Source organism: Oryx dammah, unplaced genomic scaffold, assembly GCF_014754425.2.
Source record: "Oryx dammah isolate SB20612 unplaced genomic scaffold, SCBI_Odam_1.1 HiC_scaffold_2, whole genome shotgun sequence".
Classification (NCBI taxonomy): Eukaryota; Metazoa; Chordata; class Mammalia; order Artiodactyla; family Bovidae; genus Oryx; species Oryx dammah.
The window spans coordinates 162301357-162325497 of NW_024070186.1; the positions used below are offsets into that span (position 1 = coordinate 162301357).

A 24141-nucleotide genomic window follows, 5' to 3' on the forward strand; every position below is an offset into this window, starting at 1 on the left:
CATAGTGGCTGTACTAGTTTGCATTTCCACCAACAATTCCAGAAAAATAAACAATCCAATCAAAAAACTGGGCCAAAGAACTAAATAGACATTTCTCCAAAGAAGACATATGGATGGCTAACAAACACATGAAAAGATGCTCAACATCACTCATTATCAGAGAAATGCAAATCAAAGCCACAATGAGGTACCATTTCACACCAGTCAGAATGGCAGCAATCCAAAAGTCTACAAGGAATAAATGCTGGAGAGGGTGTGGAGAAAAGGGAACCCTCTTACACTGTTGGTGGGAATGCAAACTAGTACAGCCCAAGATGGTTTATTATATAATCTCAGTCAGTCTGTGTGCTAATGTGTCACCCCCAATTTTTCTGTTATTCACTAGTATGAGCTTAAACGGAATATATGAGAATTAATTTACTTCCCTTATTCTCTGTAGTAATGGGAGTAGTGGTCCTTCTCTTTTGATGTTCCCTCTTGGCTTTCTAATAAGGAATTCCATGCATATGGTACCAAACTCAAGATGCACAAAAGCGTATATAGTGAGAGGCAAGGACTGACTTAAGATATACTGATATCAAGCAAGTTGTGTTCCAAACAGCAGACTGAACATCCTGATGGATATGGACGTTTTAGAGGTGAGAGATGTTTCTTTTAAAAATACCAATATGGAAGCTATAAAACAACTCTTCCAAGTTCTTTTTTTAATATATAAGTTTCTTTGTTTTAATTGGAGGTTAATTACTTTCCAGTATTGTATTGGTTTTGGCATACATCAGCCTGAATCCGCCACAGGGATACACGTGTTCCCCATCCTGAAACCCCCTGCCTCCTCCCTCTCCGCACTGGGTCTTCCAAGGTCTTGCTGCCCACATGCAGCCAAACTGCAAGTTACTGAGTTGAAATTTCCAACCTTCTCCTACTTCATCTTCTATATAGGCTGAGAAGCCAATATTTTTTCTCCCCTCAAGTCTCTTAAAACTTCCTGGAGACAAAAACATGATGAAAAGTGTTAAACATTTCCTTTCTTCCTTCTCCCTGCCCAGAACAGAGAAGTGATGACTGGAGCTATGGCAGTCATTTTCTGACCTTGAGGAAATATGAAGGGAACCACAGGTCCACCACCTCTGACACAGCAACCACCTTCCTCCAGATGAGATCTTCTCTAACTTGGTGCACATAAGAATCACTTGAAAGCTTTCTTTAGAGCACAGGTTGCTTGTCCTTAGCTCCAGAGATTCTTGTTTAGTAGGTCTGAGGTGGGATGTAAGACTTTGTGTTCCAGTCAAAATTTCACACAGTGCTGATGCTTCTGGTCTACAGCCCACACTTGGAGAAGGAAGGTGCTAGACGTACATGAGAAAAATTAAGCCCTATTTTTCAAAGTCACTGCAATTGATGTTCCTTACACCCTAGGAAATATTAAATGACTCACTTGCTAGGTCCAGTTCTTCCTGCTTCATCTGCACCATTTACTCTGAAAAGAGATGTGAAGGTCAGCATAATGGCCGGTGCATTAAGATGACAGCATTGGTCAGTGGACAAGAGTGATCAGGAGTCTCCTTTTTCAGGGACTTCTCTGGTGGTCTGATGGTTAAGACTCTGGGCTTCTCCTGGGGGGGAGGGGCGGTGTGGATTTGCTTCCCTAGTCAGAGAACTAGGATCCCATGTATGGCGAGGCCAGAAGCAAAGGAGTCTCCCACTCCAGAAAGGCTGGCCTGTCCCCAGTCTCCTCCACGAGCCTCTTCCCTCCTGGGAACTGATGAGCCATGGGAGGCAGAAAGTGGAAGAGTTTGGAAGGGATCTTAAAAATGGAAGGGACAGGACACAACTCCACTGCCTGCTGTTGAGCTAGGGGAGTGTGGTGAAAAAAAAAAAAAAAAAGTGCGCTTGTTCTAAAAGCTTGGTACCAACAGCTACAGTTTGAGGTCCACAGGAACTCAGCCCATATCTCCCCTATCTCACCTCCTAGCTTGTCTTTGCAACAGACAGAGCTTGGCTGTGAAGCCCTTTCTCCAAGGATTAATTGAATCAAGATCAACCCTATCTGGAATGTACATTTAATACTTGGGGTGATGTCAGTAATATATGTAAGAGATTTTTATATTAGATAACTGCTCATTAAAAGTCAGTCTTTTCCTCCAGGGTGTTAAAATAGAAAGTATTCACCTTTTGCAAATGAGGATAGTGAAATTTACTTTAACTGATGCTACAATGAAAACTGGAAGAAAGGGAATTGCTCACAATACAATATAACTCCACCAAATTTGCATAATTTAGGCATAAAATGTAATACCCTGCTCACACTCTTTTGTCTTGAATGAAATTGGTTTTCAAGTAATGTGTGGGGAATCATAACCAGCTTTAGCAAAATGGATAATGTCAGAAAGCGAAAGTTCCTATTAGCCTAGGAGGCATCGCCGGGTATGAATCCAAGATACCGCATTTCTGATCAAGTTTGTCTTGTGATTTTATGCGAAGGACTTTGAGGAATTAACTGAAACACATGGGCCATGCTCTTTGGATATTTTATGGAGTAATTAACCGTTTGAGATCTTAATACAATCTTTTTCTGAAATTCTTAGAATCATTGGGTGATCGTTATACTGAGGATGTTAAAAATGACTTAAATTCCTGTAAGTTTTTCTTTCCAAAGAGTGCAGAAGTCTTCATGTAATGTAGTATTTCAGAGAAATTCTCAGTAACGTAGAGGGAAGCTTCTGAGGTATTTTCTACTAAACACACTAAAACTGAGGTTCAGAAAGGAATGCATCTCCCAAGGTCATCTGTGCATGCGTGCTAAGTTGCTTCAGTGGTGTCTGACTCTTTGTGACCCTGTGGACTAGCCCACCATGCTCCTCTGTCCATGGGATTCTCCAGGCAAGAATACTGGAGTGGGCTGCCTTGCTCTCCTCCAGGGGATCTTCCCGACCCAGGGATTGAACCCTTGTCTCCTGCATTGGCAGGCGGGTTCTTTACCACTGACTCACATGGGAAACCCTCCTTTCATCAGCCCTCCTTTCAGCTGTCTAAAGAATGACTCACTAAGAGTGCTAGCCTCCAAGAGCATTTTATTCATTAACCTCTTAAGTGCTTTGTGAAAGGCGAAATGTTATCATTTTCTATTCACTTGTCAGCTGTGAGTCTTCACCTTCACCTTTCTTATCTTTAATGTGGGAATGAGATAATCCTTCCGAGATTTCAACAACTGAAAGAGTAATATGATATTATTATTGTCTCCTGTGCCTGTCTGTTGTGGACACTCTTAGTTTTGAACCCCAGCCCTCCTCAAACCTGTGTCAATCCAGATACCCTGAAGGCTCTCTGAAAACATAGCCCCAGAGCTTTTAATATTTATTTTTCTTTGTTCATTTATTTGGCAGTGCTGTGTCTTAGTTGTCGCTCTTCATGGTGGCATCTTTAGGTGCTTTGTGTGGGTTCTGGTCCCCTGACCAGGGATGGAACCCGGGCCCCTGCATTGGGAGCTCAGAGTCTTAGCCACTGGACTGCCAGGAAAGTCCCAGCCCCAGAACTTTTGGAAGTTTGAATTTTCCAAATATTCTCAGGTGATGCTGACGGTGCTGGTCTGGGGACCACATTTTGAGAACCATTGTTCTCACCATGCACATTCTCCAACTTTCTGCTTTGGTTGGGTATGGGAATGTTTCTGTTTAAGACAAAACAACAGTGACAAACTTTGGTTTCCCAGGATGTTTTGCAGTTGGAGGGGGCCATGGAACCAATGGTTCATAAGTGAAGTCTGCAGGTTGGGGTTGTTGTTTAGTTGCTCAGATGTGTCCAAGTCTTTGCGACCCCATGGACTGTAGCCCGCCAGGCTCCTCTGCCCATGGGATTCTCCAGGCAAGAATACTGGAGTGGGTTGCCGTTTCCTTCTCCAGGAAAGTCTGTTGGAAGCTTTACCAAGCTGGTGCGAGCCTCCTTGCCACCTCCCTTCCTCCTTTACGCTTTTTCTTGCCTGGAAGGAGTATTTATGCAGAAAATGGAGCAGCCATCTCATGGCCATGAAGCAGGAGACCACTTTGGGTAGAGGCATGGAAATATTAAAGAATCAGTTCTTTTAAGAGTAGCTGCAGAAGCCACCTCCAAAGGCCTGTGTGTCTTCTGACACGGAATAGCTGTGTGGTTACCAGTTGTAACAGTCCTTCACCAATGAGATTTGTCATGCATGCACACAGACCTTTTGGACTGTCTGCGTAATACAAGCAGAGGTAAAGTGATTGGCATTTATTTTAAATGATGTATACATCTTTGCCCCACAGCTCTTCCAGGGCATGGGGAGATGTGACATGCACAATAGATGCCTCTTTGGCCCATCCTTGTGACAGGCCGGGTTATGCTGAAGCGTCAGCCTCTGAGAGGTAGTTGAGATAAATGACATCTCCTTACCTTTTACCCCAGAGACCACAGTGTCATTCTCTAGTCTAAGAGGCCATTTGTAAAGCTCACAGAGTTGCCTTAGCTGCTAAACAGAGAACAAAAATCAAAAGCTAAGCTCTTTCTCCAAGGAAAAGACATGGCCTTGGATAGTCTCCACGCTCTCCTGTGATTCTAAAATGCTTTCTCGGCTCAGACAGTAAAGAACCCGCCTGCAATGCAGGAGACCCAGGTTCAAGCCCTGGGTTGGGAAGATCCCCTGGAGAAGGCAATTCCAGTATTCTTGCCTGGAGAATTCCATGGACAGAGGAGCCTGGAGGGCTGCAGTCCTTGGGGTCGCAAAGAGTCGCACGTGACTGAGTGACTAACGCTTGGATGGTCTCCATGTTTTCCGGTGATTCCAGAACACTTAGGATGCACGAAATGTAGAGACCCCAGCTCTCCTGGTGCTGGCCTTTAAGGACTTCCCTTCATCTTGTTTTCCCTGCATGTATTGTCTCATCGTCTCCACCCTACCTTTCGCTCTGTGTGTCTAGAGATAAGACCAAGGGGACAGCTCCTTCTGGTGCTTGTGAGGGTTAAGTCACACGGACAAGAATGGATTTTGCTTTATGAGCAGCTCATAAAAAGAGATAAGTTGTTATTTGCTTTTTATGCATGTCTGAAAATGGAGCATGAGCTAATCGTACTCTTCTGTAGAAGAGCCAGAAGAAATTTAGTATGTATATGAATTTAATGCAAAATACGAACCCAAGTGTAAATATTGGTTTCCTTCCAGATTTTCAAGACTTCATGGGAAAAAAACCACCAGAAAGATTTTCTTTACTTGTAATTATTATGCTGAGGGAAAACATCCTTCCAGTGTTGAAAAAATGGATAGCTTTAATTATAGAATATATCCATTTTAAAGTTGGTGGTCTTTAAATTAAAAGTGGAAAATTTTCATTGGATTGAATATTGCCTGTAGCCTATTGCATGTTTTGGAGTATTATTTGATCCTATGAATATGATCTAAATCCGTTATTTTAAAGAAAAACAAAAGACATGATTCTCCTTTTGTAGTTTAACACAACAAAAATTTCCCCTCTATTCAGTGTGCACTTGACTATGAATCTCCTTTTAAGTCAAGATTACATGTATATGATGGAAATAATAGTAGGAAATTATAGATAATAATAAATATATTTTACCTATCCACTCCACAAAAGACTTTATAATGGTGTTCAAATAGCTTTTCCCTTTGCAAAAACAAAATGCTAGGAGCATTGAGGAGATAAACTCAATGAATTAGTGATTGAAATGAATCTTTTTAACCTTTAAAAATTAACAATAGTCACTGATACCTATTGAACACTCACTAGGTACCTGGTACTTTATGTATATTAACTTGTTTAATAATTATAACAGTGTCAGAAAAATACTCCTATTATTTTCACTCTACAGATGAGGGAATTGAGGCTTAAACAAATGGACTTGATTGCACTATCATTTGGTGGAAAGCTCAGAGCTGAAGCTCAGGCTACCCCAGTCTAGAACTTTTCTTCTTAACCTGAAGGTGAAAGTGTTAGTCACTCAGCCATGTCCAATGCTTTGCGACACCATGGACTGTAGCCTACCAGGCTTCTCAGTCCATGGGATTTTCCAGACAAGAACACTGGAGTGGGTAGCCATTTCCCTTCTCCAAGGAACCTTCCCAACCCAGGGATTGAACCTGGGTCTTCTGCATTTGCAGGCGGATTCTTTACTGTCTGAGCCACCGGGGAAGCCCTTTACCATGTTCTACTATCTAGCAGAAGTGGGTGGAAGCTTAGGGAGGTCTGATGACAGAGCTGAGGTTAGGTGTTTACTTTCTTTCCTTCAACAATCGAAAGGGACTTTTATCTGCTTGATGGAGCAAATATCCTAGGTGCTACCATAAGGGAAGGACGGCACACCTGAGCTCCCTCCGCTGGCAGGTGTTACCCAAGGATATCCCTCGATGTGGACATGAATAGGACAAAGAGACAGAACAAAAACGTGAGGGTGAGCTCCTTCTAGAAAGCACGGTGTTTATCATTCATTTGCTGACATGGTCCTGTGCTGACCTCCATCTGATGTTGGTGGAGGGTAAGCAGAGGTGGTCCTCTGACATCCTGGAGCATGCAGTCCAGGGAGGAGAATAGTGAACTGATAAAACTAGTGAATAGGTATACGAGCTACCACTCGTAGTCCATGGTAACCATAACATAGAGTATTAAGATAGAAACCAGTGAGTGGAACCTCTGTTTAGATAAGTGGGTGTGGAAGGATATTTTGGAATAGGAGTAATTAAAATTGAAATATGAGTCTTGGGAAGGCTGCAGCCATGCAGAAAAGGTGGAGCAGATTTGTGGATGGAGATGGGGTGGGGTGGGGTGGGGTGTGTGTGTGTGTTTGTTTGTGTTGTGGACATATGAAGTTGTAATTGGTGGTTTCTGTGCTCAAACTCATTGATGAGACTCTGCTATGGCTCTTCTCATTTCCTTAAATGGAATTCTTAGCAGAGCCCATAAACGTGGAAGGAATTCTGCCCAGGTGCTCTGCAAAGACGAGGGGGGTACCTGTTACAGGTGTCGTTTAAGAGGACTAGATTGGGATTAAGACTTGACTTCTCCTCTTGGCTCTGAGGATTTCCCTCATGGCTCAGCTAGTAAAGAATCCACCTGCAGTGCAGGAGACCTAGGTTCGATCCCTGGGTTGGGAAGATCCCTAGAGAGGGGAAAGGCTAACCATGCCAGTATTCTGGCCTGGAGAATTCCATGGACTGTATAGTCCATGGGGTCACAAAGAGTTGGACTTGGGTTTCCCTAGTGGCTCAGATGGTAAAGAATCTGCCTGCAATACAAGATTTGATCTCTGGGTCAGGAAGATCCCCTAGAGAAGGGAATGGCTACCCCCACTCCAGTATTCTTGCCTGGAGAATTCCATAGACAGAGGCGGGCGACAGTCCACGGGGTCTGTTGTTTCCGACTCAACTGAGTGACTCACACTTTCACTTTTTTCACTTGGCTTTGCCTCTTGTTCACTGTGTGTCCTTGGAGGGCACTCCACCCACCAGAATTTCTTTGCTTTGTCTTGAAACCTGGGTCACAGTGAAGTCAATTCCAATTGGTGGGTAAGTAGTTTGTTTGAGGCCACCTGTGATCTCTGCAGGCTGGAATTCTGCAATCAGTTGGGGATGGCTTCCCTGGGCTTAGAATGAGACACTAGTGTGGCGAGTGTTGTGTATCTGGCAGTCTCTGATAGCCCTCCCGTTTTCCATCACAATGTTTTCTGTGGATTTGACTGCTAATTGGAAAAATTGTGTAGCTTTCCAGTTTTCCGTTCTAATTTTTAAACACGCAGCCATGATTGAAAACAGTCAAGGAGGGGACTAAATACATCGAAACAATACCCAGCTCACTTGCTTCAGAGGGATCAAACAAAGCAAGTCATGCACAGAGGGAAGTAGATTTATACGTCCCTCATTTGTAATATTATTAGTGTGATTAATGTGCAAAGACCAATATTTCCTGAAATTTGTAATTTGCCCTATTCCTTCGTGAGCTTTGTGTTTCCCAGAATAATCATGCTGATCCATTGCCTTAAAAATGTATTGAATGCCTAAGAGCTCATTTAGCAAGGGAGCAGTGTAATTGGACAATGTGGGGAAACAGCAGAGAAGCGGTTTGCTTCCCAAGGAGAGGAGAATGTGGTGAGAGTGCCGGCCGGATGGAATGTCACGCCAGGAGGGACTTCATCTCTGTTTGGTGTCACTGAACAGAATGTGCAAAGGCTATGGACTTGGGGCTGGAGGACAGCAGCTCATTCTCAGATGAGTGGAGGTCTCCCCTGGATTATAAAATGTTTGTTCTTTTGAATGATGGGACCAAAGGGGGAGTCAAACATTTTAGCTTCCCCCTAACCCCCAACACAGTAGCTTTCTGGCAATCCTGATCATTTTACCACTGGATTTCATCTTCATGAAATTTTGGTGTATGTGTGTGTGATCGTTTCTACCCACTTTGCCACTTAAGTAGCCATTTTAAAAGCATCTCTATTGAGGGCTACCCTGGTGGCTCAGTGGTAAAGAATCCGCCCGCCAATGCAGGAGACAGGGTTCGACCCCCGAGCGGGGTAGATCCCACATGCCGCAGAGCAGCAAAGCCAGCGCGCCGCAACTATTGAGCCTGTGCGCTAGAGCCTGGGAGCCGCCGCTTCTGAAGCCTACAAGCCCTAGAGCCCGTGCTCTGCAACAAGAGAAGCCCCAGACACGAGAAGCCTGCGCACTGCAACTAGAGAGTAGACCCTGCTTGTTGCAGCTAGAGAGAAACCCGTGCAGTCACAAAGACCCAGCACAGCCAAGAATAAGATTATACATATAGATATAAAAATCTCTGTCTTACCTTTGAGACTGGCTGTCTTGTTATGCAGGCATCCAGAAAAGCATTCCTATAACCTCAGCATTAGAAGCTGGAACAAAAGGAGGGAGATCAGAGTCCTCAGGTTGAAACCCATTTGAGGTTCACCCTCTGTGATGTATCCACGTGCCTTTGTGCTTCTGTGTTTCCCTCCATCCTGTACTCTCTCCTTTTCCAAAATAATTTCTTAATGCGGTGGCTTTGGGGTCTTGTTCAGAGTCGCTTCTACCTGGATTGGTGTGAAGCAGCTGAGACCGGTCAACCTGTTAGATGCTAATAACCGTGGGACTTGTGCACATTCACCCCCGACAGGGAATGAGGCTTTGGAAAATCTCAGTTCGATCTGGGCAGCCATGATGCACAAACCCAGGGGGCACCATGTCTGTTGAATTCTACAGAGCTTGCTTGCCATGTGCAGGGACCTGATCTAGACCCGCCAGGGAAGATCACATAGTTTGTTGAGTCAGGGGAGAGGGTGAGACAGAGGGAGGCTGGAAAGTAAGGATGGGCCAAATGAAGAAGTACAGTATGGGTCGTGTTGAATCTGGGTTTTATCCTAAATTCACCTGACGTCGGCGGCATTTCAGAGAAGTCCCTTTAGCCACAGCTTCGAAGGCAAGTTGGAGAAAGCCCAAACTGGAGGAAAGATAAAGTAAAAGAGTTGATTGAAATAAGATCTTCTTTCCATCAACTTCTATTTGGCACCAAACCGCTCTCCCGCCCTGGAACGCGTGGTGGCAGTGAAGTCCTACCCCTGCTCCCTGCTTGTTCCAAGTTACCCGTGTGGCTCCCATGCAGTCTGGTTATGTCACCCCGTGTGAAAGTCTTCAGGATTTCGGAGTTCACTTTGCTCTTCAGAAGGAGACAGAGATCCTTAAGGTGGGCACCAGGGCCTTGTGGAGCCTGCCAGGCTCCTCTGTCCATGGGATTCTCCAGGCAAGCATACTGGAGTGGGTTGCCATTTCCTCCTCCAGGGGATCTTCCTGACCCAAGGATCGAACCAGGATCTCCTACATTGGCAGGCAGATTCTTTACCACTGAGCCCCCAGGGAAGCCCATCTGAAGAGTAAGTATGTTCTACCTGAGTGACTGAGCAGATGGTGGCCTCACAAACTTAGGTGAGAACCACTGATGGAAAAGACAGTTGGAAAGGAGTAGAAACAGGGAGCTCCTTTCTGGAGAAGGAATAGTCTGCATCTTGATTTGGGTTGTGGCTACACGAATCCATATATGGGGCATGAAGGGGCATTAAGTGCACATAGGATAAATTTTCATAGAACTTCACACACACACATGCTCCTGAGTAATGTCTCAGTTCAGTTCAGTTCAGTTCAGTTCAGTTCAGTCGCGTCTGACTCTGCAACCCCATGAACTGCAGCACGCCAGGCCTCCCTGTCCATCACCAACTCCTGGAGTTCATTCAGATTCACGGCCATCGAGTCAGTGATGCCATCCAGCCATCTCATCCTTGGTCGTCCCCTTCTCCTCCTGCCCCCAGTCCCTCCCAGCATCAGAGTCTTTTCCAGTGAGTCAACTCTTCGCATCAGGTGGCCAAAGTACTGGAATTTCAGCTTCAGCATCATTCCTTCCAAAGAAATCCCAGGGCTGATCTCCTTCAGAGTGGACTGGTTGTATCTCCTTGCAGTCCAAGGGACTCTCGAGTCTTCTCCAACACCACAGTTCAAAAGCATCAATTCTTCAGCGCTCAGCCTTCTTCACAGTCCAACTCTCACATCCATACATGACTACTGGAAAAACCATAGCCTTGAGCGTCTACTTGGACCCAAATCCATGTGTCTGTCACTGCATTCCATTTTATCGCTAAGCAAACCCGGCTCTAACCAGTACACATGCAAAAGGAACGACTTATCCAGGGCATTCCTCAGCCAAGTGAAATGTCTAAAGAGTGCTTGGGATTTTGCTTTTGTTCTGCCTGAACCATAATAATGACAGTCATTAAAATCTTAATGGCAAGGGTGTTTTTATTATAAACACATCTTCCTATAGATTTTGTCAAGTACTCACTCTTTGTTATCTTGCTAAAACAGAAGGTTGTTGTATTGAGAAGGGGGATTCAGGAAATTACAGTGTTAGAAGACCAAAGTACGCCTTGCTTTCCCTGTGGAAGAAGTTTGTGAAAAAGAGAATGGACAGTGCTGTTTTATTTTCTTTTTAAATGTATTTATTTGGTTGCGTCAGGTCTTAGTTATGGTACACAGGCTCTTCACTGTGTGCATGTGTGCGTGCAAGTGTGTGTGTGTGTACATGCCACACCTTCCAAAGCAATCGTCTTGATGGGCACTTGGGTGTTTCCATGTCCTAGCTATTGTAAATAGTGCTGGTGTGCACGCTGAAGTGTGTATATCTTTCTGAATTAGAATGTTCATTTTTTTCCCCCAGATATGTACCCAGGAGTGGAATTGCTGGATCATATGGTAGCTGTAGTTTTAGTTTCTTAAGGAACCTCCATACTGGTTTCCACAGTCATCCTGTATTTTGCTTAGATGTTCAGTCTCCCCTGGCAAACTTAAGATTCTCTGTAAACTCTGCTTCAGGGTAATTTCTCTGGACCCCACAGCGCCAAGCACAGTGCCCTAGGGAGAGCACACACTCAGTAAATACCTGTCACATAAGTGAAAGATTTATAATGAATGCCTGTCCCATGACAGAAAGATTTATGCGGTCCACCTGTTAAGAATAAATTACTCTTCTCCTCCTGACTCAAAAAATTTTTTTCTTTCTGCAAATCAGAATAATAAACATTTTTTCTACTTGTAACAAAAATATGTCCATGAGCCGTCTCTGTGGGTGCTGGTTTATTCGGGGCCCACTAAGATGTTTCTGCAGCTTCTTTCAAAGTAACCATTGGCTGCCGTCCCTGGATGGGCTCCAGCCTTGAAGTGGGGACAGGAGAACCATGTGAGAGCTGAGTGGCTTCACACAGGACACTGGAGTGAGGCTTCCCGCTTCTTACACCTCCTGGAGCCTTAGAACACTCACTCAAGCCTCAAGACCCAAACTCACTCTTTGACAACCTGGCAAGCTTTTAGATCTCATACATTGTCTAGGAGCACAGAGAACTTCAACCCAGACCTTCCCCCGAGGTAAACCTCGCTAGACTACTGGTGTGCTTTAATCGTGTCCAACTCTTTGCGATCTTATGGACTTTAGTCCGCCAGGTTCCTCCGTCCATGGGATTCTCCAGGCAGGAATACTTAAGTGGGTTGCCATGCCCTCCTCCAGGGGATCTTCCTCACCCAGGGATCGAACAGCGTCTCTTACGTCTCTTTTTTCCTGCCTTGGCAGACGGATACTGGACCATTAGCACCACGTGGGAAGCCCAGACCACCTGAAGTTCCCCTCAGTTACTGTGACTTCATTTGTTGTGATTTTTCAGCAAAAAACCCCACCTGCTGTAGGAATGGGGCTTTGCATGCCAGGGCACCAGGGTCCTGGGTACTTACAACTCAGTCTCATTTGGGCTTTCATTCCGAGTGGTCAAACTCCTCCTCTTTCTTGAAGTACCCAGCTTTTGTGGGCAAAAATATGCAGACAAATGCAGCTTGTCCTTTCTCGTTTTACTTTCATACCCATGTTCTCAGGGCCCTCTGCCTGTCCATGGTGCTCGTGATGTCACACATCCTGATGTTTATCCTAGATTCCGTAGCACAGAAGACCTTCCTTCTGACACCCTTGCCTGACCCATCCTCCCCTTTCCACACTGAAGCTTCTTGATGTAAATGTGTGACAGCACTGCTTGTCCTCTTGGGAAGCAAAAGCAAATCTCAACAGCCTGAATACAAACAATGAATGAGGAGAAGTCCCTATACCCACCTCCACTGGGACAGATAAAAAAAATAAACACAAGAAGGAAGTCTCCATTCAAACTATGGACTATCAGAATGTCCAGTGAAGCCATGTCTGCAAAGCTGTGTCTTTTGTTTTTTAAAGTGGGTTTAACACCAAAATCACTGCAGATGGTGACTGCAGCCATGAAATTAAAAGATGCTTACTCCTTGGAAGAAAAGCTATGTCCAACATAGACTGTGTATTAAAAAGCAGAGACATTACTTTGCCAATAAAGGTCTGTCAAGTCAAAGCTATGGTTTTTCCAGTAGTCATGTATGGATGTGAGAGTTGGACTATAAAGAAAGCTGAGCGCCGAAGAATTGATGCTTTTGAACTGTGGTGTTGGAGAAGAGTCTTGAGAATCCCTTGGACTGCAAGGAGATCCAACCAGTCAATCCTAAAGGAATCGGTCCTGAATATTCACTGGAAGGACTGATGGTGAAGCTGAAGCTTCAATCCTTTGGCCACCAGATGCAAAGAACTGACTCATTGGAAAAGACCCAGATGCTGGGAAAGAAAAAGATCGAAATCAGGAGGAGAAGGGGACAAAAGAGGATGAGCTGGTTGAATGGCATCACCAACTCAATGGACATGAGTTTGAGTAAGCTCCAGGAGTTGGTGATGGACAGGGAAGCCTGGTGTGCTGCAGTCTGTGGAATCTCAGAGAGTTGGCCATGACAGAGCAACTGAACTGAACTCGCATAAGGACTATTATTAGAATGTTGCTGGCAGAACTCTTACTGTCCACACGGGTGGTAGATATTTAAAATGTGGAAGATCAAGCATACTGTTGTGAACATTGATCATCACTTTATAAGTGTGTCTGCGGTAGTTAATAAATTGTCAAAAATAATAAGACTTCTGCCAAGAATAGAAGCTATAAATAGAAAAAAAAATCAGAAGAGACCGCTGTGAATTTTTTTTTGAAAGATAATTTTCCTTGTAAATAACTTCTATGAGAAATACACAACCCTTCAGTGGTCAAATCTACATTCCCAGCTCCTGAAGTGAACAGTCTCTGAATTAGAATGCTACCAAAGATGCGTAGTTAAATAGAGACACAGCTACAGGGTGGCCATTACTTAAGTAACTTAATGAACACTGATATGGAGGAAATAAATCAAATGCAAACAATCAACACCAATCAAGGAAGCTGAGCATTTCGGGCACTTAAAATGTATTAAATGAGCGTTTCAATCACAGTGGGTACTTTTTCACAAACTCTTAATCAGCTAGCATCGTTTCCACCAAAGTGGCCCTTGCATGTAAATATGGTGGTCTGAAAAAAGCTGGTCCATTCCTACGCAAACACCATTAGGAATGGAAACTCTGCTGGGCATTTTCACTGATAGGATAAACAACAGCAGATGCATTGGGAAAGGTCAGTGAAAATCACGCTTAGGAAAAAGGCATGGAATAATATTTTGCACATGGTTACAAAGATAAGAATTTCAAGGATTTCCCTGGTGGTCCAGTGGCTATGACTCTGCACTCCCAATGCAGGAGGTCCAGGTTCAATCCCTGGTCAGGGAACTAGATCCCACCTGCCATAGCTAAGAGTATGCGGGCTGCAGCTAAAAATCCCACATGCCATAGCTAAGAGTTTGCGGGCTGCAGCTAAAGATCCCACATGCCACACTTAAGACCTAGCACAGCCAAATAAATAAATGTCAATACTTAAAAGAATGAAACACAGCAGTAGAGTGATATGAAGAACATGTTTCTAAAAACATAAAACATATGAACCCATAAACAGATGAACATTTAAAAAAAATAAGAATTTCAAACATAGAATAAAATTTAAGGTCTCATTCCAGGTGGCCAGGTCACCTTTTAATGGCAACCATTTTTGGCTTCTTATATATTTTTTCATGAAAGCTCTAGTCATATAAAAGTTCTTATATGTGCATCTTTATTTGTATATTTCTTATGTTATATGTGTATATAATTATCAGTACATAGTACTTAGTACATAAAGTACAGTAATGCTTTTAAGAATATAAACCATACATATATAGTTTATATTTCTATATGATTTAATGAAATATATATGTGTGTGTGTGTGTATATATATATGTATATATATATATATATGTAGGCGTGTATGTTTATGTTTATCACGACTCAATGGACATGAACTTGAGCAAACTCTGGGAGATAGTAGAGGACAGGGAAACCTGGCATGCTGCAGTCCATGGGGTCACAAAGAGTTGGACATGACTCAGTGACTGTACAACAACGATGTATATGTGTGTATATGATGTATATGTGTATGTGTATACATATACGATGTATATGTGTATATACAACACACACATATATACATGGTTTGTTTAAATAAGTGTATACTCAACTCATTGTTTTGTACCTTACTCTTGGTATTTAATGATACATCATGAAGATCTTCCTATATCCGCCTGTATCAGTTCAGTCGCTCAGTCATGTCTGACTCTTTGTGACCCCATGGACTGCAGCATGCCAGGCTTCCCTGTCCATCACCAACTCCTGGAGCCTGCTCAGACTCACGTCCATCAAGTCGGTGATGACATCCAACCATCTCATCCTCTGTCATCCCCTTCTCCTCCTGCCTTCGATCTTGCCCAGCATCAGAGTCTTTTCCAATGAGTCAGTTCTTTGCATCAGGTGGCCAAAGCATTGGAGTTTCAGCTTCAGCATCAGCCCTCCAGTTGGCCTATATAGGTCTATCGCATTCTGCTTAAGGTTTATGTATTATTTTATTGTATGAGTTCATCATTATTTATATAACCATTCCCTTGTAAGCTAGCTAGATTATGTCCAGTCTAGCCAGATTATGTCCAGGAACTAGAGTTCCTAAACACACACAAATACATATACACACATTTAAATATAGAGTTGGAATTACTTGGGATTTTAAAAGCCAAATACTTTGATTCCAAGTATATATTCCATTTCCAGATATACCCACATACACACATACATATTCATGTGTTCCACTTTACATGTGATATTCTGTCTAATTCTCATTTACATATTAGTGTTGCATCTGGTTTATAGACTGTGGATCAGAGAAACAGAGGGGGTTAAATAATTGGCTAGAGTTCACCCAGATAATAAACACACGGTCCTTCTTTTAAACCCAGGTCTCCTTTTAGTTTTGATTTTACTCATCTTTAATCACTGTACTGCAGTTTGAATGTTTGATCAATGTGAAAAGAGTCATAATTGTATACATTTCAAAGAACGTGTATAACCCACCTCAAATTCAAAATGGCACATAATCCAGACCCAACCCATCAGGGCATCCCACACATTGGCCTCAAAAATGACTCAAGGATGAGTACCTGGTCTAGACAGACCATTGAAATGCAATTCAGAATTTTCTGGACAAATCACCTTGATTTGTCTGGTTTAGAAATTGTGAGGATGGGAGATGGCATCATGGAGATGGTACCGTGATGAGAGATGCTGCCAGTTCCCCAAACTGGACATAATCTAACTGCCTTACAAGGGAACGGTTATATAAGTGATGGTGAGGACGGTACAGGAATGTCGAGAAAATCTGGATGACATCATACAGACACCTGTGTTTGAGCTGCGTCTGCTGCTGGGCGTTTCAGTTATTACGCGAGACAGTAACGCCTTCTTCCCAACCCTCCTAATGCCCTTCGGGTTGGGTTTTCTTCCGCTTTGTCCCTTAGAGCCCTGACTTAGGTAGACGTCTCTCTTTCAGTTTCCAGTGTGTCCATATATGTACTCATCCTTACTGATATCTGCGGAAATTGACTTTTCAATATAAAATGAATAATATCTGTCTTGCCATCATCCTTTCTAATCTGCTCTCTGCTCTCCTTTCAGTTATTTCCCTAGGACTCCCATTTGGCTATGTCCCTCTCTTTATCAAATATTGTTGGTGGCCTGTCAGCTTCTGCAGAGTGAAATCTCTTTGTTTTCACTTGGTAGTCAAGGCCTGTGGATATCTGGTCAACCCAATGTTTCGGCGCCCCTGCTCTCAAGTGTTGCCTCTTCCAGAGAGATCAGACAATTCACCGTCCTTCCCAAAGACAACAGGTATCTTCATGACTTTATGCTCTTGCTATGCTGCTTCCTCCTTCATGAGTTACTTTTTTCCTCAGCCTGTCTTGGCGTATTCCAGTCTGCTCCTTTAAAGTGAATGCTCATTTTTCAGGAGATCTGGAGCCTTTAATACCTCTGACAGAATGATACTTATTATATTAGATCAGAGTTAGTCATTCATGTGTCTTCTTCATGCCCTTGTTTGAGGGTTCCCTGGCAGCAACTGCGTCTTCGTCTGTGAGTCCCTCGGGTGCATAACATTGCCGAGTCAGAGCAGAAGCCGATGCTTGTGAATGAACTGACAGATAAATGAATAATTGGATGAACGGTGCGTATTTTCCTCTCTCTCTCTCTTTTTAAACAGCTGGCTTTTATTTATTTTTAACCTTTTAATTTTGTGTTGAGGTATAGCTGATTAATAAACCATGTTGTGATAGTTTCAGGTGAACAGCAAAGGGACTCAGCCATACGTATACATGTATCCATTCTTCCCAAACCCCCTTCCTATCCAGGCTGCCAGATAACATTGAGCAGAGTTCACTGAACTCTACAGTAGGTCCTTGTTGGTTATCCATTTTAACTATAGCAATGGGTACCTGTCCATCCCAAACTCCATAACTATCCCTTCCCTCTGACCTTCCCACTACCAACCATACATTCTTTATGTAAGCATATGCATCTCTTTCTGCTTATTCTCTATTTATTTGTAAGTCAGTCACATGGGTCTATGAATATAAGCAAAAATGATTGCTTTACTTTTTTTTTCTTATTTGTACTTTGTTGCAGGTTTTCCGTCTTTCGACTGCCATGAGCATTCTTTAATGTAACCAGACACTAAGTACCTTGCCAGATACATTTACCTTGAGGATATTGATGATGGCTTTTATGGTTATTTGAGATCTCTCTAAGGCTTTGTATTTGCATCAGTTATTTCATTTTTCATTTATCTATTTGTTGACTTTTATTAAAAACTTCACAGAGTCCAGACGTTGGTCCAGGCCACAGCTGGTGAAAGACAACAAAAGTGTGCTTTCTACCTCTAGGAACAGCACAGTCTCTAGCCCAGCTCTTTTACAATTGGATCTCTTTGCTGCCCTCCACACACAAATAATAATCACTACTTATTAATAACTTTCTGTGTGTTACAGTCATGTGGGTACTTTATGTATACTCATGATGACTCTCTTAACAACTCTGAGAGTTATCAAAAACCTCATTTCATGGAGGAAGAAACAGAAGCTCAGAAGCTGAAGTGTCTTGACTGAGAACTCAGCAGTGGAGCTGGCATTTGAACTGTAATTTATTGACGCCAGTGCTACTGCCCCATAATGCCTTTCCATGCTCATGTTCTCCTTTCAACCAGACCTCCTGACATGGAATTTCTTGACGTGGAATTTCTTTTTTCCTTAGACAAATTTTTAAGCTCTTCCAAGCCCAAGCAGAAGATTATTTTAATGAAAATATTCTGCTTACCATGACTTCTCTCCTTTTTAATTTTTCTTTTACTGAAGTATTTTATCTTTCTTAGATGTCCTTTTCCATATCCATATTTTTGGTATCTGTATAATTAGAAGTATTTTGATTGCAAGCAACAGAAACCTATTTCATACTGCTTTTAACAAAAGGAAGTACAGATATCTAAGTGACCTCAGACTATATTAGATACTGGATTTGGGAAGATTTTGTGTTAGCCTACAAAGTTTAATTGAAAGCAAATGGAGAAGAGGGCATGGAGGATGAGATGGTTGGATAGCATCTGACTGAAGGCAAAAGGAGAAGAGGGTGGCAAAGGATGAGATGGTTGGGTAGCAACACCAATTCAATGGACATGAACTTGGGCACACTCTTGAGTGATGGTGAGGGACAGGGAGGCCTGGCATACTGCAGTCCATGGAATTGCAAAGGGCTGGACACGACTTAGCTACTGAAAAACAGCAAAGTCTAATAGGTGAATTCAGGAATGAAGTATTCAGAGACTGGACCCCAAGATTTGGGGCTGGAGCCAGTGGCCCAATTCTGAGAAGATATTCCCTTTTTGTGCTCACCTCTTATCTCCACTTGTCTCTGCCTCTTGGTGGATGGGCAGTTTCAGATGATAAAGTGAAAGTGAAGTTGCTCACTTTCTGCGACCCCGTGGATTGTAGCCCACCAGGCTCCTCCATCCATGGGATTTTCCAGGCAAGAATACTGGAGTCGGTTGCCATTTCCTTCTCCAGGGGACCTTCCCGACCCAGGGATCAAACCCAGGTCTCCCGCATTGCAGGCAGATGCTTTAACCTCTGAGTAAACTTCCCCTAAACAGCCAAGAAAGAATGAGGAGGCAAATCCAACAGTTCATCTTTTGAGCATCATGATATCTGCCTTCCCCCAAAGCGTGGGTCAGAAGAATCCCTGGAAATAGCCTCCATTGACTTGGCTTTGAGCTTGTCCTTCACTGGACCTTTGATGCTTGGGAGGAGAGTGGTGTTGTACTTGACAGCCCCGTGATGACATCCTGGGTTGAAGTCATTGGCCAAAAGCAAGAGGGGTGATCCCGCCAGCAGAGAGGACATGAGAAAATATGCTGGGAAATGAAATATTAGATGCCATAGTCCATGATAGAAGGAAGAGTCAGGATTTGTACTAATATAATTATATGTGGACAGCAGGTAGAGAGCATTTGTCCCAGTATGTCTGGTACTGCCTTAGTTTATGTCTCCTCCTGGAATCCTGTCCAGGACAGCACTTGTCACTCTCAAAAAAACATCCAGGTTAGATGATATATGATGTTGCCACTCTGACAATCCAGTACAATATGTGAAATTGTGGTTGTTTTGGGAAACTCAGTGAATGGTTTTTATTCTCTTGTTCCCAGGATCATTCCAGACATATAACAGTCCCCCAGTCTTCCATGGGTTGAGGAGTAACTTAAGAGTATTGAACCAGCCATAGTCTGGAATCAGATGGGCACTTCTCTAGTGTCTATTCTGATAGATAGTTGTACTTAGGTGATCTGGAGCCATCAGAACACCTGTCTGAGCCTCACCTTTAAAACAGTAGAATTATCAGATGCCGCATCTCCTTCACTAAAGTGTTAGCAAGGGGAAATTTGCTAATGCTTTGAATTGTACAGTTCTGTCCTAGTTGTGGTAGTAGTATTAACAGCCACCATACAATTTGAGTGTTCATCTGTCTAGACATCTTGCCGAAGTCTTTGCATGAATTACCTCATCTTGCCAACAGAACAGCCCTATTAGTATCTGTGTTACAGATGAGAACACTGGAGCACAGAAAAGCAAAGATATGTGCCTAAAGTCATGGGGCAAAGACTCGACAAAGGTCAGATTAAAACGTGGACCAAGGCTGTTCAGCACTGGGCAGTGTTGAATTACTTTCAGATAGGGAGTGTGTGTGTGTGTGTGTATATGAGAGAGAGAGAGAGAGAGAGAGAGAGAGAGTTTTCCTTCCCAACTCTGCTGTATTCCACTGACCTGGCTCAGAGGAAGTCAGCGGCCACATAATCCTAAGGAGTCCCTGTCCCCCAACATGGCAGAGCCGACCCGCACTGCCTAATGGCTCTGGGATGACCCCATACTGAGGGACGTCCGTCCTTCTGTTCTCTGACATTGATGTTACTCTCACTGGACAGTGAGCTTTATCCTCAATCCGTTCAAGTACAAAAGGCCAGTGTTCGGAAACTGTCATTAAAAGCAGTCTCTCTCTTTTTAAAAGCAATCTCCTTTTATTCTTTCCATCATAGGAGCCAGTGTACCAGAAAAGTCTGACCTTAAGTTGAGCCTGTTTAGTTTTTTTTTTTTTTAAAGACATAGAATAGGAGGTTATGTTTTTAATGTATTTAAGATTGGAGGCACAGAATTAGAATGGAGCTGGAGGTAGAAGAAAACAGAAGGCAGGGTGGGAGAGAAGAGTAGTGGCCTTGGGTTTTCTTTGCTCTTGGATAATGGGCATTTCTCGTTAAATCAACTCAGTCTATTTCACAACCTGTCCCCTGGTGATGTATATACTCTTTGGACAGGGCTGTGGGCTGCCTAAAGATCTCTTTTAGCCATAGGACATGAGTATAAATAAGCTTTATGTAGTTACAGCTGCTAAGAGAGATTATGGATAGAGTGTCTTCTAAAAGGATAGGGCAGTGTGTTGATTGTTACAGGGATGTGGGGAAGAAGAGAAGAGATGATCCCGAAGGGAGAGATTGGGTGAATTCTACTGAACAAAATTCCCCCGTGATCTTTGTCACTTTTTAACAGCCCTTTAGGGAGGTGATTTTATTTTAATTGAAAAAAATAGAGATATTTGTGGTTGAAAAGTGGCTCAGCATGGAAGTTAACACAAGTTTTGCGACCAGGCATCCCAGGTTCAGATTTAGCCTTTGTCATATATGTGCATCACACAACTAGCGTGCAAGTTGCTTAATCTCTCTGTGCCTATTTCTATGGCAATGACTGTACACGTTAGCCGGGAAGATGAAATGAAAGGAGGTGACACGTGGAAAGAGTTTAGAGAAGAACTTAGCAGATCGTGAGGGCTCAGCCAACATGTATTCATTTTTATGCATTTTATTTTATTACTTTTTTTTTGTTTTGTTTTTTTTGGCTGTGGTGTCACCTCTGGGATCTTACTTCCCTGACCAGGGATCCAACCTGTGTCCCCTACATTAGAAGCACGGAGTCCTAACCACTGGACACCAGAGAAGTCTCCAACGTTTGTTCTGCTTATTCATTCTTATCTTTTGTTCTTCTTCTTCTTAATATTTATTATTTGTTCTTATTTATGGGTACATGACCATGACAAAAATAAAAAGATTTATTCTTTCACACTTTGAATGTGCAATGAAGGAGGCCCAGTTGGGGTTTAATTGTTGGTAGTTGGCTGCTTATTGTTGTTGTTGAGTCATTAAGTCATGTCTGACTCTTAGCGATCTCATGAACTGCAGCATGCCAGGCTCCCCTATCCTTCGCTACCTCCAAGAATTTGCTCAAATTCATGTCCATTGAGTCAGTGATGCTATCAAACCATTTCATCCTGTGCCACCCCCTTTTCCTCCTGCCCTCAAACCTTCCCAGCCTCAGGGTCTTTTCCAATGAGTCAGATATTTGCATCAGGTGGCCAAAGTATTGGAGCTTCAGCTTCAACATCAGTCCTGCCAGTGAATATTCAGGGTTGATTTCCTTTAAGATTGACTGATTTGATCTCCTTGTGATGAGGAAGCATTTGAGTAGAGACCAAACAGATGAGAAGGACTCAGTTGTAGGTCAAGCATCTTTATGAAAGGAAATAGAAGGTGCCTAGGTTCTGAGGAAAGAAAAGAGATTGATATGTTGGAGAAGCTGAAAGAACCCAGGTTGTTGGAGTGTGGTGGGCAGAGGGCAGCCGGATTAAAGGGAAGGCAGGGAGGCAAAGGCCAGACCTTTGAGGCGTGCAGCCAAGGTGAGGGCATGGGTTGCATGTTTTGTTTACTTTTGTTTGGCACTTTTGAGATTGGTTGTGGCATGAAGGATCTGTATTGTATTATATGGAATCTTCTCTTGCAGCCCATGGACTCTCTATTTGGGACTCTCGGGCTTAGTTGCCCTGTGGTATGTAGGATCTGAGTTCCCCGATCAGGAATAAAACCCTCGTCCCCTGCATTACGAGGTGGATTCTTAACCACTGGGCCATCACAGGGAGGTCCCATAGGTTGCATCTTAGAGCATCAGGAAACCGTGGGGAGATCTGAATATTGAATCCAGGTCAAATTCACATTTGACAGTTCCTCTTTCTATGGAACACAAAATGGCTTGAGGGATGAGACGGGGCAGAAAGGATGGAAGGAGGCTGCTGCAGATGAGTGAGCAAGAAGTGCTGTTGATTTGCCAGAAAGTGCTAGGTTTAGAACATGGTCCCCAGCCCCCACCCCCAGCGTCCAAGCTCTGGGCCCAGGCTTTTTGTTCTCACCGCCATGTTTACTTATTACAGTCATCTGCCATTGTTTTTTTGTTTGTTTTTACAAGACTATCAGGACTTCTCTGGTAGTTTAGATGGTAAAGAGTCCACTTGCAGTGCAGGAGACCTGGGTTTGATCCCTGGGTTGTGAAGATCCCCTGGAGAAGGAAATGACAACCCACTCCAGTATTTTTGCCTGGGAAATACCATGGACAAGAGGACCCTGGGCAGGCTACAGCCCATGGAGTTGCAAAGAATCAGACATGACTTAGCCTTTCAACAACAACAAGGTTAATTTACAAAGCTCTAATACTTTGGCCACCTGATGCAAAGAGCCAACTCATTGGAAAAGACCCTAATGCTGGGAAAGATTGAGGGCAGGCAGAGAAGGGAGTGACAGAGGATGAGATGGTTGGATGGCGTCACTCATTCAGTGGACATGAGTTTGAGCAAACTCCACGAAATGGTGAATGACAGGGAAGCCTGGAGTGCTGCAGTCCATGGGGTATCAAAGAGTTGGACATGATTGAGCCATTAGACAACAGCAAAACAAAAACAAACCTATTTGCTGGATGAATACACGCAGTATAGTCCTCATGGCAGTGTTTAATTTTCTAGCTCCTAGGATAAGAATGTCAGTAATCTCTTTCATGAATGAGGTTATATTCCTTTTGAACTTGCCATGTCGTGATGGGGATGAGGGCGTCTCAAGATCTTTATGTCTCAGAAGGTGGGCAACACCACGCACCTTGCACTTGGCCAGGGCCGAGGCCAACGGGGTTCAGCTGTGTGGTCTTTGCAGCAAGGTGTCCCCTTAGTCCCTCACTGGTGGCATCGCATCTTGGAGCCCCGGTTAATTTTCATGGAGAAGAAACCTTTCAACTGCAGGCCTTTCATGCTCTGGGAAGATTCGAGAGGGGTCAACCTTGTTTAGATTGGTTCTCGGCACCAGTCTGGGGAGCCTGCTGGCTCTTCTCAGTGTGGGGTGTGTTGCAGAGAGGAGATGAGCAGGAAACAGACCAAAGAACCAGGGCACTTCCCAGCTGGAATCAAGCCTGTCGTGTGTGGATTCATTATTTTGTTGGAAATTAATCCCCGGAATGGCCGACATAGTGTATTTGAATGTGAACCGACCGTGTGCTTGGTGGCCAAGGGAAAGTGGCTTTTGGATTATCCAGTCTCATTGGTCGTCCTTGCCTCTGAATCCTGCCATTAGTGTGGATAATTGAACTAGACCTGGTTTTGTGCTTTCACACCCCATTTGTTGCCCTGTGGCCTTTGGGGTGGGGTGGGGGGCATGAGAGGGTCTCGCCCTGCTTGCTGTCATTTACCATGGAAGTGGCATCACTTACAAACCCCAGTGACCCTGGATCTCACTTAATGGGAGTGTTTCTGGGATTATCGCATTCCATGTTCACACAGAGCCTACGGCAGTAGTAATAATAACAGTAATAGTAATAGGAAGAAGCAGCAGCACTTACTTAGCATTGACTGTGTGCCG

The 24141-nt window shown here is 43.6% G+C and overlaps 1 protein-coding gene and 1 non-coding gene across 3 annotated transcripts in view; both read left to right on the forward strand.

Moving 5' to 3' along the window:
* Nucleotides 1-24141, forward strand: part of RBFOX1 (RNA binding fox-1 homolog 1) — a 1681944-nt gene that overhangs the window by 191026 nt on the left and 1466777 nt on the right. The window lies entirely within an intron of this gene.
* On the forward strand, nt 14123-14195 carry TRNAG-CCC. The gene has a single exon. It is a non-coding gene; the product is annotated as a tRNA-Gly (tRNA).